Genomic DNA, 13,423 nt, shown 5'->3' with positions numbered 1-13,423 from the left:
TTTTGGCACAGGGTCTGCAGAGGCTCATTGCAAATCACCTGAGGACCGGCCGCTTCAAGCAGCCTATGGTGGTGTCCCTTTTGACAGCACTGAGCGCTGAGATGGCCAAGCGTTTCCACAGGATTGAGTTCAACTCCTTGCTGTCTGAATCCTCAGTCCTTGACCCCAGATTCAAGAGGAAGACTTTCTCTGATGACCAGGCAGCTACCGAGGCCTTCCAAAGGCTCACAAATGCTGCCACACAGGCGACCATCTCCAATCCATCCCAGCAGGAAGCTCTGGTGGAACAAGGAGCTGCGGGGGGACGACCCACAGAGGAGAGCATGATCTGGGGTGACTTTGACAAGCAGGTCTCAGGGCTCGTCAGTCACATCAGTGCAGGTGCGGAAGCGACCCTCAAGATCCGGTCCTTCCTGCAAAAGGCACTGATCCCTAGGTCCTCCAACCCGCTGACCTGGTGGAAAAGTAGATCGTTGATCTATCCGCGGCTCACTCAGCTGATGATGGAGAGATTGTGTGTGGTCGCCACGTCAGTGCCATCTGAACGCGTGTTCAGCAAAATGGGGCTGATCATTTCGGAGAGGCGCAGCCGTCTGTCTCCCTCCAAGGCACAACAAGTGATGTTCCTGAATGCAAACCTGAAGTGAACATTCAGGCTTCTCCAGTTTGCCAGAGGTTCCTGGGTTTTCTTTCTGCCATCACTGTTGGTCAAAGAACCAAAATGTTAAATGGCAATGTTCAGTTTTATTTATTTTTCTATGTTTGTGTGTGTGTGAATTATTTCATTATTTCATTATTTAGATATTATTAAAACATTTCTTTGTTCAAATCTATTTGATCTCAGAATGATTTCATAGTCAAAAAGAGATGTTAAAGTCTGTGTGTTCCACAGTTGATACAGTAGCTCATTCAGTGTTGAGGGATAGGCCTATTGTAGCCTAAGGTTCAAAAGGAAAACTCAAATGTATTATATTGGCTTTGATAAAATAATACACATACACATACTATTACGTTCTTAATAGGGTAACTAACTTGTAACCTTATCGAATTAAATTTCCAAAGTAACCTTCCCATACTGGAGCTGAATAAATGGCACACACTGTTGCATGCACTGCACCAGGAGTAGGTTATATATTAGTTATTAATACTTATTTAGCTTCAACGATACACGAAGTCAACATAATTGGAACGTCCATGTAGGCCTACGCAGCAGCAATACGCGCAGGTGATGCCGCATGATATGCCGCATGGCATATCATTATTAACTATCGTATTATCTCTGAGGTAAAGTAAAACGTCAGGTGGTTACATCGTTTCCACCAAGAACTACATTTTTTGCAATAGGCCTACAGCTGGGCATTTTCTTGTCGAGTAGCCTGGTCTTAATACATTTTGGGGTTAGGGTTGACGCATTGTTCCTTTATCTCTGGTAATTTTCCATATATAAAATGAACGATATTGACTCACCTTTCATGATAGTCAGCAGCTGACGTACGGGGCCTGGGCAACAACATCCCGATCCTGAACATGAAGCTCTCCTACTCAGCAGAAAGGAATTGAGTTGTAATGTTGTTATGTTGATGGCTGACTTCCACGATCGTTTGAGAGTCTGAGTCTGACTGACTCAGCTGAGAACCGTGCATTCCATGATTCCATTCACCGCTACCGGAAACTCGACTGAACGAACGAACGAACGAACTAGGGAGGAGCTGAGTCCTACTGACTCAAAGAACCGTAGATGACTCGATTCACTGCTACCGGAAACTCGACTGAACGAACGAACGAACGAACGATTCGCGAACGACTCCTCTTGGCGAACTGAATCACGCGAACTGGTTCGCGGAAACGAATCAATAAATCCATCTCTAGTGTGCTGGATAGATTAGTCTACCAGCCTACCCAGTACACTAGCAAACACTGCTCATCTATCCGTCACACATCTAGGTGGACACGCCCACCTGTGATGTCACAATGCTGCACATTTTGAAAACGGCTTGTAATGGCTAATCACACTCACACCTTGTGGTATGATATGTCCCCTTTAAGCCGGGGATCTCCAATCAGCCGGCGCCAGTTAGTCGTTTACTACACCTCAGTCAGCATCGGTCCTACCAGCGTTAAATCAAGTTCAGTCCGTTTTCCCAGTCTTCCAGCGACCCTCTTTCCTCTTCCATAGTTCTCCCCCCTGTTTACCCGTTGCCGACTCCTCGCCTGCCTGACTACCCGCCTACCGCCGAGCCCCTGCCTGCCTGACTGCCTGCCTGTTGCCAAATCCTCGCCTGCCTGACAACCGCTTGCCTAGCCCCGGCTTGTCATTACCCCTTTTCCCAATAAACCCCATTTCCTTTCCATCCCGTCTCTGCCTCCCTGTGTCAAGCGTTTGGGTCATCTCGTCCTGTCCCCATAACGGTACTCCTGAAATCTTCAATAAAGACGTTATAAACAAGCATCAAAATATGCTCCCCATATTCATACAGTGTACATAGGATGAGTAGTGGTGTAAAATAACGGGATTCTGCAGTGGGATCATTATTTGATAGAGGCGATTGGTCTATCCACATACGGTACTCCTGAAATATTCAATAAAGATGTTATAAACAAGCATCAAAATATGCTCCCCATATTCATACAGTGTACATAGGGTGAGTAGTGGTGTAAAATAACGTGATTCTGCAGTGGGGCATTATTTGATAGAGGCGATTGTTCTACAGATCACACGCGCCTTACGTCACAAGCGTAAGGTAGCATTTTCTGATGGGTTGCATGATTTGATAGACTCCGCTATCGCACTACGGTAGCAAACTCTGACAAGGGAGCAGAAATTGGCAGAACACCGGAGCTAATACGTCACATAGGCCACGCCTACTCGATAATAACGCAGCGCCAGATGAGGTCAGAAACAGAGGGCAGACCCGAGTTGGATACGAGGGCCAGCCCTTTGTCGCTCACACGCGTGTTAAATACAATTCCCCTCCTTTTGCTTCATAGTTACCATACCGAAATACTTTAACAAATAAAGTGAGTTAAAAGCGATCCGGTTTAGACTACTTTCTTCAAGAACACGACAATTTGGTGACCCCGTACGTGATTCTGAGAAAGGCCGAGGCTCGGAGACGCGCGGCCACCGCGACGCTCAACAACTCTTCACAGGCGCCACGAATCAGGTAAGCAGAACCTATTGTCGTAAAGACTGAATCTGCATAGGATTAGTTATAGGAACACTTAGGTGTAAGAGTTGTTTGAGCCACCGTCCGGTCACGGCGCTCCGCAGTCCCGACCCTGGGATTACAAAAGCATAACAGACGTAGTTAAACGGTCGCGGAGAACTCTGAAGGAGATTTCATTAAAATAATCATAACTATGAAGCAAAAGGAGGGGAATTGTATTTAACACGCGTGTGAGGACAAACGGCTGGCCCTCGTATCTAACTCGGGAGGGACTGCCCTATGTTTCTGACCTCATCTGGCTCAGTGTTGCCAACTCTTCAGTAAGGAAAGTAGCTATTGGCTCTCCTAAAAGTCGCTAGATGACGTCATCGCCTAATTTGCATAACCAGAAGTAAAAAACAAAAATACAAATTAACTTTTGTTGATTTTTTTTTTTTTGAATATCACAATTCCAACCCGCCTCCTTTATCCGGGCTTGGGACCGGCAAAAGTGACCAAAAAGGGACACTGTGGTGGAGTTACTTAGGTTTTTTTTTTTTCGTTTTTTTTATTTATATAATTTTTTTCCATTTTTGTTTTAATTAAGTTTGGTTTGGTTTTTAACTTTATGGTCCACTTAGGAGCCTAACAAGTCACAGTAAAACATTAACATTTTTAAACATACATTTCTAATCAATGTAACAATCTAAATGGACCCACTCTTGCAGAGTTAGTCCTTCTAAAGTTTTTTTTAATTGTTTTTATTTCAATATTATGTTTTTATTCTTTTATTTTATTTTTCTTAAGTTTAGTCTTAACCTTATGGTCCGTGTAGGAGCCTACAACAGGTTACATTTAAACATGAACATTTTTAAACATAACATATTTTTGTATACAATATACATTAATGTAAATGGCCCTGGCAGAGTTAGGCCTACTAAAGTTTTTTTTTTTTTTTTTTTCTTTTTTTTGTTTATCAGACCTCCCTCCACACACAGACAGGCCGTGCTAGCTCATAGAACCAGTGAGTCATCGTCACTCTGGTCAAGGCTCACTACTGCAGGTTCAGCTGAAGGAGCTACCTTGAATGAATAAGCAGCTGATGTTCCAAAAAGCTTCAAAACATGATCAGGCAGCTGGTGCTCAAAGCAAGCATTACCTGACAGCTTTAATCCATATCGGATGTATAGGATGGAGTTTAAGGTCTGCAAGAACATCCGGTTCCTGAGTTTGCTTTTTACCACACTCATCTGGCTGAACACTCTCTCAACTTCAGCATTCGAGTGTGGCAAGGACAACACAGACACAGCAGCCATGGCAAGTTCCTGAAATGGGTTGATACCAGTTGCGTCCCTGAACTTCCAGATCTCACTCCAGCAGCCCAGTGTGTTTTTTTTCTCCATCCAGTCACTGAGATGGATGGCACGCCATTGCTGGACAATCTTGTCGATGACTTCAGGTGCGTAGCCAAGGAGCTTGACTATTTTCACCATTTCTCCAGAGTTTCCTCTACATTGAAAACTGACATGTCCGGCAGTCTCATCCTCAACTCATTTGTGAGGGAGATGCTGAAGGCGACACACCATTTTCTGATATTGTGTTCATCGTCAGGCGCGAGGTGGAGCTCAGCTGCCTTTGAGTCAAAAAGGTAACCAAGGTATGGTATTGGACTGATGTATCCATCTATTGGCCCTTTGCCAGTGGATTCAGGACCCTGCTGCTCACAGACTTGATGAGGCTTACCAAGCTGTCAAGTAGCTTAAGAGGATCTACCTGCTCTCCCTCAAAAGCCTTCATGGCCAACTGTACCTCACCCAGCACTGACTTCAAAAAAGTCAAGTACAAGACATTTTGAGGATCACTGTACATGGAGTATAAAACCTCAGCCGTTTAGCAGTGTTTACTGGACTTGGTGACCTCAAAATGTAGCTTAAGCTCCTCCCACTGGTCCAAAATGCGTGACACTGCGGGTTCAATGGAGAGCCAATGTGTGGCACACACCTTTGTAATTTGTAAGGGTTTCTCCCCACAGTTAATGGTCTCGTAAATGGCGTTGTAGGCCTCCCTGCGTTTGGGAGACACTGAAAACCATTTATATGTCTCCCTTACCAGATACTCCACACTGCGTGGGATTGTGTCATTGGATGCATGAGTAACCGCAAGCTGCAGGGAGTGATACACACATCGAATGAGGACAAGGTCTTTAAGGCCATACTCGTGTTCGAGAACTGTATGGACCCCATTATTTATCCCTGTCATTACAGAGGCATTGTCAGTGCCTATCCCTAGGAGTTTCTCTTTAACAAGATAGCACTTTTCCACAAAAGCCAACAAAGCACGGGCAATAGAATGGGCATCTCCTCCCTCCAACTCAACAAGCCCCAGAAATGTTGAAACCGCTGTCCCTTTAGTTTCACTAAAGGGAGTTTCACTATCAGTATCTGATGACAACACCCAGGTACTTAGACACACTGATGTCTGTGGCCTCATCGAGGAGGAGGCTAAAATGCTGCTCACCCACATCTGCCACGAACATTTTCAAAAAGTAAGGTGCTAGTGTGACCTTGGGTACACCGCAGCTCTTCTGCTTCTTGCATAAAACTCACGGAGACAGGTTGGGTGGAGCACTGGACTGGTTTATTTGCTGCAACATGGGATAACACACAACCAGTGTTTGAATATATATATATATATATATATATATATATATATATATATATATATTCAGCCGTAGTCCGTTCGAACACAACGTCAGCTTGGTTGCTTCTAAACTTTCAAACACAAACTTCCGCCGTGGACTTTCAGAATAAAATATAAAATGTTGGTTGGAGTCCCAAGTTTAACAGAATTTAACAAATAAAATAAATTATTTACACTGTCATTATTTACACTGTTACACTAGGACACCATTGATCATTTCAGTGCACTTAATTCTGTGCATTCTGAAATGCGTAGCAGCAGCGGAGTCGGAAAAAGCTGACCTACATGCTTCCCCAATGTGGTCACATGCTAGGAGGGAGCAGTGTTCAGCAATTGCTAACGCTATAGTAGCCTCAGCCTTTTTGGAGCTATCAATTTTGCTTACCATAAATGGCAGCGTTGTTTGAGCTGAACTGTAAGGCTTTGCCTTTTGAATATGTTATTGGGTTGAACTGTGTTTTTTTACATCACTGATTTTGGCACAGAAATCGATCTTGCAATAGCTACAGTATGCTTGTTTATCGTCTCCAATAAACGGCTTTAACCAGGATCAGTCGGCGGCGGCTTGCTGGCTGGGACACGGATTCATATGCAGCCCGGATGCCGGGGCGTGAACGTCTCCTGTTAGCTCCTGCTAACAGAGCAGCTGGGACTGCTGCGTGAGGACTGGGTTGCCTGTAAGTGCTTTGAGACGGGGGAGGGGCCGCACAGGCACCCGCTGCTCGTTGTGAAGAGGTAAAAGCGATACGTGCTCTCTCCTCAAAAAGTCGCCAAAAGTCACCAATAACAGCAGCAAAAGGAGCTAGATTTGTCGCTTGTCGCTGTATTGAAAAAAGGTCGCCAAAGGGGTCTGAAAAGTTGCTAAATATAGCGACAAAATCGCTAAATTGGCAAAACTGCTCATCTGGCTCCTGGTGCTGGGTTAGTATCGAGTAGGCGTGGCATATGTGACGTATTAGCTCCGGCTTCCGCGTCTGTGTTAAAGATGCTGCCTTCTGTGGCTGGAGTAGTTATTACAGCTTGTATGTTTGATCCTGCTGCCTTGTGGCTGTGTGTAGTAATTACGGCTTATAAGTTTGATCTTGCTCTTATGTGGCTATGGGGGGGTAATACAGCTTATGTGCTTAATTTATGTAACAAGCTCTTCGCAGAAGATCCCATAATGCGGGTAACCTACCCACCACTACAGGAACTAGCGGGAGATTCCCGGGGGCTCACTGCCCCATCGGGCACCAGCTGGGGATTGGAGGTTGACCTCACCGAAGATTCCCAGCCGCTGGAGTTGAATCAACCCAACGCTATTGAGGCTAGCCTGCTGGCAGGGCCTGACGAAGCCGAGGGCGGTTACGCCGAGTCGGGGGAGGAATCCATTAGCCTCAGCTCTGATGAAGACGAGGAGGATGATCCCTTTTCCCCCCCGCACCGCGTCGCCTATGGTGGTAGGCGGCGCGTGCACCAGCTCCCTGAACCCGGCCTTCAGTGTGGACCTCCACGAGGCCTGCAAAAGGGCAGCAGCCAGGCTGAACACCAAGTGGCCTGAGCCCCCGGTGGAGACCGCCACATCTCTCTATGAGGGCAAGGGCCATAGCTCTGATGGTCGCGATAGAGAGAGCAAGGTGGCTGAAAAAAAACCCAACTCCTCGACGTGCCTGTGGACCTGAAGGGCTTGTTCAGCCCAGCGTACGGCGCCATGCTGAAACGCTGGGAGGAGAAAAAGAGGGAGGGTGAGGCGCTGCGGAAAAAGAGGGAGGGTGAGGCGCTTACCGCATCCCGAAACGTCAGCCCCAACCAACCCACGGGGCCAGACGGGGCCAGATCAAGCCGCCGGAGCACAGTGGTGCGTGGGGGAGGAAACCAACCGCGCCCGGGGCGGCGCCGGGTGGCCGCGTGGCCCCTCCTGCTACTCAGGGAGCCATGAGGAAATGGCGCGCTACCTAGGGCGCTGCGGCCAGGGGGGTACGGCAGGCCCGGCCAGACGCCGTCGCCGTCCCCCCTAGATGTTCTGTTCCAAACCCAGTTCCAGGACGGGTTACAGAGGGCATGTTCCAAGCCCTGCAAAAGGCATGCCTTCACAGTTCACGACCAGGAAAAGGAGAGAAGGGTCGTACCTGCAGAGAGCTCGGTGGAGCCGCAGCTGTGCCTCACAAACACAGTGCGCATCCAGGCTCGAGACGAGGGCGCAGCTTCATGTAAAAAACAGAAATAATGATAAACATAAAAAAGGAACAGAATGTGATAAAATGGTGCCTGGTGGGCATGAGCGCTGGTGCGCAGCCCACCATGCCTGTTAGGCCAGCAGGACGGTGGAACCAGCGAAGCTTGGGCCGCTGTCTGGCCGGGCTCAAAAGTGGCGTGCATGTGGTGCATCAGATTGGGTTATAAAAACTGTAACCGCCAGCTACAGGCTCCAATTTGCATCCACTTTTCATCCTGTTTCAACGGGATATTGCAGTCGCAGGCCAGTGAAGAGAAATCTCATGTTTTACAGGAGGAAATCATCTCTATAAAGAACAAAATGGCAATTCAGATAGTGCCACCGGAGAAAAACCAAAGCGTTTTTTATTCAAGGTACTTTCTAATCCCAAAGAAGGGAGGGAGCCTGCGGCCGATATTAGATTCACGCGCTCTGAACAGATACATGAGACCGTACAGTTTCAGGATGCTGAAACACGCCGCTCTTATACGCTTTGTGCGCCCGGGAGACTGGTTCACAAGCATAGATCTAACGCTTATTTCCATATCCCCATTAATCCCCCTCACAGAAAATATCTCGGTTTCGCCTTCCAGGGTGTAAAGTACGAGTATTTGGTTCTCCAGTTCGGCCTTTCATTAAGTCCACAAGTGTTTGTGAAATGCACGGAGGCTGCTATCGCGCCCCTCAGGTTGAAGGGAATGTGTTTGGCAATGTACAGACGACTGGCTTCTAACCACACAGTCACCCCAGGAGCCTCAGGCGCAAACCAGCTTGCTCATATCGCAACTAATGTCCCTGGGTTTCACAATAAACGTGAAAAAGAGTATTGGTTCCTACTCAAAAGATAACGGTCATAGGCTTGTGCCTCAATTCTGTGACGATCAAAGCAAGTCGATCCCCGGAGAGGGTGGAAGCCTTTCAGGCTTGTCTGGCACTCTTTCACAGGGGGACGATGTTGTTCAGAACGTGCCTCAGACTATTAGGTCTGATGGCGTCGGCGCTGGTAGTAGTCCCACTTTGCCGCCTACATATGAGGCCGGTTCAGTTATGGTTTGCATCACTCAAACTGAACCCGACGCGCCATGGCCATTGCTGGGTTTTGATCTCCATGGCGTGCGTCTTGGCGTTGCTCCCTTGGAGACGCACGTCCTTTTTATCTGTGGCCGTTACCATGGGGACTATCCTGGCCAGGAAGGTCCTTTTGACGGATGCCTCTCGGGCGGGCTGGGGAGCCGTATACGAGGGCAGAATAATAAATGGCACGTGGAGTTCACATATGCAGTTGGTTCACATAAACTGCCTGGAACTTCAGGCGGTGTCACTGGCGCAGAAACATTTTCTTCCCTTTCTAAGAGGGCAACACGTTCTAGTCAGGACGGACAACACCACGGTGGTGGTGTATATAAACCGACAGGGGGGCTACGCTCCCGTGAAATGCACACGTTGGCACACAGACTGACCATGTGGAGCAACGCTCACCTGTTGTCTCAGAGCAACACACGTGCCGAGCGCACGGAACTGGGGAGCAGATTTTATTTCCAGGGGTGACCCTCGCTACAAGGACTGGAAACTCCACAGCGTGGTCGTGAACCAGATATGGGAGAGATACGGTCGAGCGGAGGTCGATCTCTTTGCATCGGAGGAACACTCAGTGCCCTCTGTTCTATTCCCTAACCGGTCGGAGCGCCCCGATGGGACTGGATGCTTTGGCATACGAGTACCCGCGCGTCCTCCTGTACGCTTTTCCCCCATTAGAACTGATCATTCCTACTCTTGCCAGAGTGCGAGAGAGGGGTCATGTGCTGATCCTTATAGCCCCCTGTTGGCCGGGGAAATATTGGTTGGCAGAAATAGTCCAGTTGCTGTGCAGCCAGCCTTGGCCTCTGCCTTTACGCAGGGATCTCCTGATGCAAGCGCACTGGGAAATCCTCCATCCTCATCCGGAGCGCATGGCTCTGTGGGCCTGGCCCGTGAGAGGATGAACCTAACGACTTCTGGACTCCCATGGAATGTCTGGGTACGACTATCCAGGGCGCCAGGTCTTCCTCTACGCGTTACGCTAATGATGGGAAATAGCGTGCGTTCGAGGAGTGGTGTGCAAAAGCTGGGGAAATAGCTTTCCAGAGTCCCGTACCTGTTATTCTTACGTTTCTACAGGACCTGCTGGATAAAGGCAAGGCTTTCTCCACTGTCAAAGTGTACTTGGCCGCTATATCGGCTTGTCACATAAGTTTTGGGGACAAAACGGCAGGCCAGCATCCTATCGTTTGCTTTGGAACTTGACTGCTCCGTGGGATTTATCTACGGTGCTTGATGCGCTGTCTCGTTACCGTTTGAGCCCTTACAACAGGTAGAGCTTAAGACGCTCTCGTTTAAGACGGCTTTGCTGCTCGCGTTGGCCTCGGCTAAACGCGTGAGTGACATCCATGCGCTGTCGGTAAGCCCGGCGTGTATGCAGTTTTTGCGGGGGATCTCAAAAGTTTTATTAAAGCTGAATCCTGCGTTTGTTCCCAAGGTATTTGACTCTGCATTATCATATCGCCCTATTGAGCTAAAGGCTTTCCATTCTCCTCCTTTCCCCTCCCAGGAGCAGGAGCGGCTGAATGCACTCTGCCCGGTGCGGATTTTACGCGTCTATGTTGACAGGACGGCTGGATTCAGGAAATCGGAGCAGCTGTTTGTATCATGTGCTACGTCGCACTTGGGCAAGCCTCTCTCGAAGCATCGTTTGTCACACTGGATCGTGGAGGCTATGGCCATGGCTTATAATAGCGTGGGTTTGGAACCCCCTATCGGCCTGCACGCACATTCAACTCGCGGCATGGCTGCATCCTGGGCACTGTTTCAGGGGATCTCAGTGGAAGAGATACGTGCGGCTGCCAGCTGTGTGATGCCTCACACTTTCACTAGATTCTACAGGTTGGATGTTACTGCGCCTAATCTGTCTCACACAGTCTTGAGTGTTGGATCAGTGAACATGCCTGTTTGATAGGTTTTTGTACTGGTACTTCTTTGGCAAAACGGGAGTTACAATATCCCATTGTGAGATACCGAGCAAATGTTGAAAGTATTTTTTTTTTTGGTTTTCTGATACATGAGTATGAGTGAGGTATCTCACCAGACCACTCTCCTTGCACAGAGCGAGGAAGAGGTGTTTGCCTATAGACTGAGGAGATGACCTGACGACGGGACTTATGTAGTAGGAGGGAGTCCCTCCTCTGCAAGCAGACGGCACGTTTGTTGGCCAGTCACAACTGGTGAAGAGGAGGTTTTGGGAATGTCTAGTGCTGGCTTGAGACCAATGGGGGTGTCGGTGAGAACACAGGGTTGTCCAGTCAGAGTTCCAAGGTTATAGGCTTTATTGTCCAAAGGTGCGAGCAGGACTGTATGGATGTGTGTTGGTAGGTAGGTAGGTATGATGCTAACGTGTAACTAGGTGTGATGGGTAGGTAGTTAGGTAGGATATGTGTGTTGAGGTAGGATGTGTGTGTGGCTAAGGTATGTGTGGCTAAGGTAAGATGTATGGCTAAGGTAGGATATGTATGGCTAAGGTAGGATGTATGGCTAAGGTAGGATGCATAGCTAAGGTAGGATGTATGGCTAAGGTAGGATATGTGTGGTTTCTGGCAAGCAAACAAAATGTACAACAATGAGCTCCACAATGCATTGCAACAAATTCAGTTAAATAAATCGTACAAGCCTTATAAGGTTACATAACAAAATTCATTGACCACAAAACAAACTCACATTCTTAGTATACGCACACAAGGAGTTCAAGGTACAGCTCTCAAGGTGTTCAGTGTCTCTGAACAAAGGAAAGGGGGTTGGTCAGAGGTGAGGCTTAAATAGTGTGTGGCAGGGCAGGGAGTAATTAACCGATCGATATGGGCTAATTGGGAAAATGAAGGGGGAAATAAAGGGGTGTTGCTCTAGGTCTGTGAGGTGGGGAGAGAAGCAGAAATCTTCCAAACAACTGGCGGAGTGCAAAATTGCTTCTGGGGGACAGCACGAGGGGCGTGTCCCACAGTGAGATACCTCACTCATGTACCAGAAAACCTTGGGTGATTTAAAACCTTAAGTTCCCGTTCGTCTACAATGCCGGGAATGAACAACACAAAACTCTGAGGTGAAATCCACCTTACAGAAAAATTAACATTTCAAGTAACTCCATTTACATTTAAATAATATTTTGCTATTTTCGCCTATTTCAATTCTGTCATTTATAGTGCTGTCATTTATTGTTTGCTACATTAGCCTCTTTAGCAAACCGACTTGAAAACCAACATTTACATTGAATTGCACGCCCAACAAGAACATGCAATGCTTAAATTGGTGACCGGATTAAAGCAGAAATGTATTCAAGTGTATAATTTCACATTAAACGACATTTAAACGGCCAACGTGGTACATATGCAAAGAAAATACATCTCAACTCATTCACTATGGGCACAGCCATTTTTGTTTCTCATGTCATCCGGTAAACCTCACTGCACTCGTGGCCTCTACGAATAGTCTAATCTTCTAATCTTTATGCCTTAACCTTTGTGGAAAACATCATCGGGTCAAGGAGAGATGAAAAGGTGCCTCTTTTCGAGCGTAGGAAAAGACAGCACTGTTTGAAATGAATTCGACTCCACTTTTCCTAACTGACGTCATGGCACGATGGCGAGTATTGCTGACCTCTAGCGTTGAACTACAGTTTTCCAAAGTTGGACTACAACAAGCGCTCTTTCGATCCATGCATTCTTGTCGTATTGATTTCAATCAGGTTGTCGCCAACAGTTAGAACCGTTTAGTTCGAACTTGGCCAACGGTAATAATTTAGGCCACTTGAATCCCAATTCACATGTGAAAAAAAGAGGCTCAATTTATGTTGATGTTGAAATTAACTGCCCCCAGTATTCTTTCTTAAATGTGAAGTTGGCATTTTATTTTCTTAGGGTGTATATTGTGTGCTTAATAACCAGCAGTATTGTATTTTCTTCTCTTCTCTTCTTCTGCTTTACCGTGTCTCTCATGCGTCATTGCGTAGAGTCTGTAAACTTCGTCTTCTTCTTCTTGTCAGATTCCGGCAGTTGGACGCTACATAAACTTTGTCGTTGGCAACTTGCTTTAAATATTGCCGCCGTAAAGGATTATGGGATACCACTATCTCCTTTCCTTTCTTAAAGGTTGCTCAGGAGTAACCTATGCTAAAGGAGGGTTAAAGGATGCATCAAGGCTCCTTTCCTAAGCCTTTTAAGAATTCAAACCACCTTTCCTCCAAGTAGTTCCGGGTCATCTCGTTAGGTAAGGAAATTTCCTATGCAAAAAAGAGAATTCGTAGAGGCCCCTGGTGTCCGAGGCATCTGGATCACACCATTACTCCTGAGCAACCTCTACG

Source organism: Pollachius pollachius (assembly GCF_949987615.1).
Source record: "Pollachius pollachius genome assembly, chromosome: 14".
In the NCBI taxonomy this organism is placed as follows: Eukaryota; Metazoa; Chordata; class Actinopteri; order Gadiformes; family Gadidae; genus Pollachius; species Pollachius pollachius.
The sequence above is the reverse complement of the archived record's forward strand: the minus strand, read 5'-3'. Positions refer to the sequence as shown.